The sequence below is a fragment of the Lactuca serriola genome, chromosome 5, assembly GCF_051521515.1.
Source record: "Lactuca serriola cultivar US96UC23 chromosome 5, Lser_US96UC23_V15, whole genome shotgun sequence".
Taxonomy (NCBI): Eukaryota; Viridiplantae; Streptophyta; class Magnoliopsida; order Asterales; family Asteraceae; genus Lactuca; species Lactuca serriola.
The window spans coordinates 268,265,277-268,271,301 of record NC_136412.1 but is presented as its reverse complement, the minus strand read 5'-3'; the positions used below and the strand labels follow the sequence as shown (position 1 = coordinate 268,271,301).

Here is a 6,025-nt window from a genome sequence, read left to right as displayed (position 1 = left end):
TACTCATTGATCCGTAGTACCAAAAGAATAAGTTATTAAAAAAAACGATTCTGAATTGGTTGATGGTTAATTGGTTATTTTATATGGTGTATCTAAATCACAAATATCGTCTATGTAGTATGGGATGTATCGTCCCACATATTAGCGTCGTCCATGAATTGACATTTATTCAGGTCATGTGCAACTCAAAGATTGGTAGGGGTCTGGTTTGGGTATAGTTTTATGTTTCAAATAGTATTTATAGTTAGGTAGGGGTCTGAGTTGTTTCAGGTTCCAAATAGTTTGAGTTTTTTCATATACAAAAAATAATAACCAAAATGTATTTAATTTTGGTATGCATATATAGGTAATTTGGGTATTAGGGTCTCGTTTGATATGCATCTTTCCAAGTCTAAACAGATCTTTCTGACTGAATGGACCAGAAAGACTGTTTGATTTGCACAAAAAATTAGTCTTTTTCGGTAAGATATGTCTTTCCCAGAAAGCCCCAAATCATATCTTTCTGGCTAAATGGGCTGGAAAGACAGTTATGCACCAAACTTCGTCTCTTTCTTTCTTATTTGGATTATTAATTTTTTTAAATAACTTTTTTAAAATTTATTTTTTATTGAATTATTTTTTTTTTTTCATTATTCAGCACAATCAATTAGATGTACAATCAAACAACATGGTATCTTTCCCAGTCAGAAAACTTTCCCAGACAGCACTTTACCACACATTACTTTTCCAGACAGAAACTATCAAACATGACCTAGGTTGGGTCCGGGAATATCGGATATTACCCAAAAAAAATTATTAAAAGTTAAATAGAAAAAAAATAGCATGGTAAGTAAACTGTAAGGACCGATTGATTAACTTTATTTTCAGTTCAAAAAAAAACTAAATGGTCTTTTTTCTTAGCCGTCTGGAATACAAATCACAAAGCTATGTATTTACCATGGTGGAAGACCACCACAACCAACCACATCAACTTGTTGTGTCGGTCGTAGTAGTGATGAATTGTGGTAACAACCACATTACATGATGGCGAATGGGATAAGACTCGATATATTTCACCATGACTAACCGTTTGCAACAACTATAACTTTAATTTAAAAATAAATAAATAAACACATATCACTCCTATAAATACCATACTACACTACCTTCTTTTTTTCATACCATTCTTCTCTTCATTTACTACATACACACATATATCTTTTTTAAAAGTTAAACATTTTACTATGGATTAAAATTCAATCACTTCACCAACAAATCAAAACTGCAATTTTGAAAATCATTTTGGGCTAGACACAACACCCCCAAATATACGAACATAGAGTCATCCCAATGTGGTTTTGTAAACTTGCTCCAATGTGTATCCCGTATCCAACAAACACAGTTTTTTCAACAATAATAACAACTTTTCCAACCCTATCTACAATCATTTAAATTTGCTTTTGTATTTCAGCAACCTTACTAAACATAATCACAACCTTCACAACCAAGACCTTAAAAGCAATTCACAATCAGATTCTCCAAAATTGGTAGCGGAAACACAAATAGGACAAAATGTTGGTGATTTATGTTATCAATGTTATTTAAGTGTAATGGGGATTAACTTGTTAACCAATGTGATATTGACAAATATTGAACAAGTAAGGATGGTACGGAGTGCACACTTGTTTGAGTTTGTCTTGATTCAAATTACACTATTATTTAGGGGCGAAGCCCCTAAACCGTAGGACTCTGGGGGCAACACCCCTAGTAGCGGGGTCCAAGGGGAAAAGCCATGACTAAGGTCGAAATGAAAATTTGAGAATTTTGACCCTAACAGTTTTACCCCTGACATGGAACCAATTTAAGGTAGTTTAATGACGGTTTTGTGGTAGTTTGTAATTGTCAATATGACAGTTTATTGACAGTTTTCGGACCAGGAGTTATATCCTATTTTTGTTCATTTGAATCTGGTACATAAAGAAGATAATAAAATTTATCATTATCTGTTCTTGATCTCATACTGAGTTTTATCTATTATTGTATATTATGTATTGTATTTCAGCCCATTAGTTAGCCTTTTGTATTAAGATTTAAGACCATTGTACTTTGTATTTATTCCTCGATTGTTTAATGAAATCCTCATGGGGAAATCATTGTCAAACATGGTATCAGATCCTTAATTGATCTTGGTACTCTTTCTGGCCCTACTTCTCTTCTTCTTCCTCATGTCTTCTCTTCCTCTTCTTTCTTTCTTCCTGTGATCAACCATTGCAGACAAATCTAAGCCCTTCACTTGCACCAACATCAAGTCCTATGTTCCCCTCCTACTCGATCTCAATGAATTGAATTATGAAGCATGACGTGAACTCTTCTTTACTCACTGTCGTGCATATAGTGTTTATAGCTACCTCGACGGCACTACCAAACCTAAGGATCCAACCGATGCCGATTGGGACAACCTCGAAAACTTGGTCAAATCTTGGTTGTATGGTACTATGACACAATCCTTTTTCACTATGATCCTCAAACCTAAGTTTACTGCCCATTCTTTCTGGACCGATCTTGAATCTCTATTCAGGGACAACAAACACTCACGAGTCATTAAACTAGATAATGAGTTGTGTTCGTTGGTACAAGGTGACCACTTCGTTACCGATTACTATAAAAAATGAAGGCCATTGCAGACATGTTGGTAAACATAGACACACCGGTACCGAAGAAAACCCTTGTCACATACATGTTCAATGGTCTCTCTCCAAAGTTCGAGAACATATCCATGCTTATCCGTCACAAGGACCCGCATCCTTCCTTTTCGGAGGCCCGATCAACCCTTGTTTCTAAGGATATCTGTGTGCACCTCCATCACTTATCTTCTCCATCCCATTCTGATCATGCATTTTCCCCTCAAGTTCTCCTAGACGGAAACAACAACATGCCTGAATGGTGCAACCAACACAACCGAAGCTCTTTAAACCGGCACACCGGAGATCCCTCTAACAATAGAAGGTCTCAACCCTCTTCCTCATAACTTGCTACTGGTGCACGCTACCCCCCAGCCCACCCCTGTTCTCCATACTACTACCCATAGGTTGTGTATGGTTGGTCTGCTTCTCCATCATGGGTCGTTCCCCGCCCACTTCAAAACCTCCAAAAGCAGCGTCACTATCCACCGTCTGATAGTATACTCGACAAGCACCCGATGAGTCCTTCAAGTCCATCTGTTGCTCCAGTCGCATACCACACTGTTGCAGATCCCAAATCCATTCCACCATTATGGCAGTGGTTTCTACCACTCCCATCCGATCAACCAACTGAATTACCCGAAACATTCAACACCATGACACCCTATAACATCCCAATGTGAGGTACTTCCAAATTAGACCCCCTTTAATTCATTTATATTACATTTGGTCCCAAAGTTCCAGAATTGTATGCTAAAGGGGTTGAAGGGCATTGCTATAATTAAGAGCCTTCGAAGTATGCCGTGCATACGTGGTGTACGATAAGCGTACTCACTAAATGAGGAAACCTTAATTTTTAGGGTTTCGCTGGTATTTAAGCATCCTTATGGCCTCATTTCCCTTCACCTTATCAGCCTCCACCCTCTCATTTGTGTTTGAACCCCTAGTTCTCTTTGAGAAGCCATTTCTAGCCTAAAAGTGTGTGTTTGTGTGCTTAGAAGAAGAAGAAAGGAAGCCAAGATCATCTTTGGAGAGTGGAGCACATTGAATCTAGGATTTACTCTTCATTTGCAACCCTTCAAAGGTATAAAGCTTGCAACTTGATCTTTCAATCACGTAGATCTATAAATGGGTGTTTTAGTGATACCTTTTAGTCCTAAATTTTTATCTTGAGCATTGCATGTTCTTGACGATTTGAGTTGTCCTTTTATACCCTAGGAGGGGTCCTAAGTTATAAAAATGAAGTCCCAATGGTTAGTTTTGCTCCATGCATCTTGTAGAAGGTCTTAATGGATTAAGACCGTGAGTTAAGCACTTATTAGGCATGTAAAGTCATAAAGTTAGAAACTTTATGACTCTAGAGTGTGCTTGAGCCTTGGATCTGAAATATGGACGTAAGTGCTTAAGCCATTAAGCACTTATTAAGTTTTGAAGGATACGAGAGTACGTCGCACGTACGAGGTCAACCAACCCGATGGTAGTCAATTGAGAGGGTTTGGAGTATGATCATCGTACCTCCGGAGTACGCCCTGCGTACTCGTACTGGGTCAGCCCTGATGAGTTGACTCGGTTGAATTGACTCAGTTGACTTAGTGGGTTTGACCAGTTGACTCTAATTTTGACTTTTACCAAGTTTGACCTTGAGGGTATTTAAGCTATTTTGGGGTTTTGATGAAATTGGTCATTGGTGGGATTAGGTATCGGTTAGAGAGCTAAGATTCGAAGTCGGGACCTCATCAGCTTCTATTCAGTTTGTAAGGCGAGTTTTCCTCATAGTACTTGTGGGTCGAAGGCACCAAGGCCGACCCATTATATTGCTATCTTGGTTTATCGTATGTTGGTATGTTGTAGTGTTTTGTTAGATATGTATCCTGGTAGATAGGATGATGTTATGCTTAGTGATCTGTAAGATCTATATGATTGTCTGTTGATCGAGTATATGTATGCTTATCTGTTATGTATATGTCAACATGGTTTATGTGTGTGGTTGGGTTGAGGCGGGCCAGTTTACACTGAAGGCCAAGAGACCCAGGGCGTCCCAGATAGGTTGAAGGCCCGAGAGGCGTACTAGTCAGTCCGAAGGGCCAAAGAACGTTTCAGATAGGTTGAAGGCCCGATGAGGCATACCAGTCATTCTGAAGGTTCTATGAGCATACCAGATAGACTGTAGGTTGATGGGGCGTTCTAGTCAGGCTGAAGGCTCTATATGCATGTTGTTTGTATTTATGCTTATGTTATATGTTGGTACTTTAGGGGATCTCACTAAATGTTGGCTTACAGTTTTGGGTTATGTTTCAGGTACTTCGGATGATCATGGGATGGAAAAGGCATGACCGTACACATCCTCATGTTTTGACTTATGATTTTGGGAGAATCTGATGTTGAACATGTTTTGAAAACTATATTTGTAAAAAAATTTGTGAAATTGGTTGGTTTTAAATTTTTTAAATTCATCATGATTTATGAGTGTTACAAGTTGGTATCAGAGCCTTGGTTTGAGTGAATTGGAGGAACACTCGTGTGAATCCAGTCTCAAACTAAGGAAAAGATTTTAAAAATGATTTTCAAATTGTTTCTAAAATAATCAAAGAGGATGTGATGTGTACGATCAGCCGGATCTAGTAAGTAGACCCCAAATTACCACACCATTATTGATTTTGTGATATGTTAGAACAACAAGCTAGGGATTGGCTAGGGATCTTCAAGAATTGCATGATAGAATTGTTTGATTATATGATGCATGATAGCCTAGGTTACTTCCTTATATGAAATTGACATCATTACTATAGTTGCTTAGTGTATGCATCATGGTTAAATCCCCATAACAGATGTTTAGAATCAACCAAGTATCAACAATCGCCTTATCTGTTGGGTAAATTTTGGGTGATTTATATCAGCAGATAAAAAATTTCTATTCGTTTGTTGATGAGGCGGCACCCGGATTTGAACTGGGGAAAAAGGATTTGCAGTCCCCCGCCTTACCACTCGGCCATGCTGCCAAAACTTTATACATAACTAAGATTTTATAGTCTGAGAACGTTTGGTTTGGCCTTATTTCCTGTTCTTGTTTAATGAAGGGATTAGGGTAGGATCAGATATTTGAATGTCTATATGGGCTAGTGTTATGTATGATTAGCATACACGAGTGTTGCAAGGTTGGTGGAAGTTTCATGGATGATTTGTGTGGGGTCATCCGTCCAGTCTCGTGATGTTTAACCTCCCTATAGGGAGTGAGGATTGAGTGTATGCGTCTTTTAGTGTGTATTTTTAGGGTTGTTGTGATGATCCTTGAGACAAATACAGGTAGGTGGGGAAGGTAGTATGGGTCCATACTACTGAAAGCATAGGACCTGTACGCGTAACAG

General features: G+C 38.4%; 1 non-coding gene across 1 annotated transcript; it reads right to left on the bottom strand.

Annotated features, from left to right (window-relative positions):
* Nucleotides 1-5,588: 5,588 nt before the first annotated feature.
* Nucleotides 5,589-5,659, bottom strand: TRNAC-GCA (transfer RNA cysteine (anticodon GCA)). The gene has a single exon. It is a non-coding gene; the product is annotated as a tRNA-Cys (tRNA).
* Between the last annotated feature and the right edge of the window lie 366 nt (nt 5,660-6,025).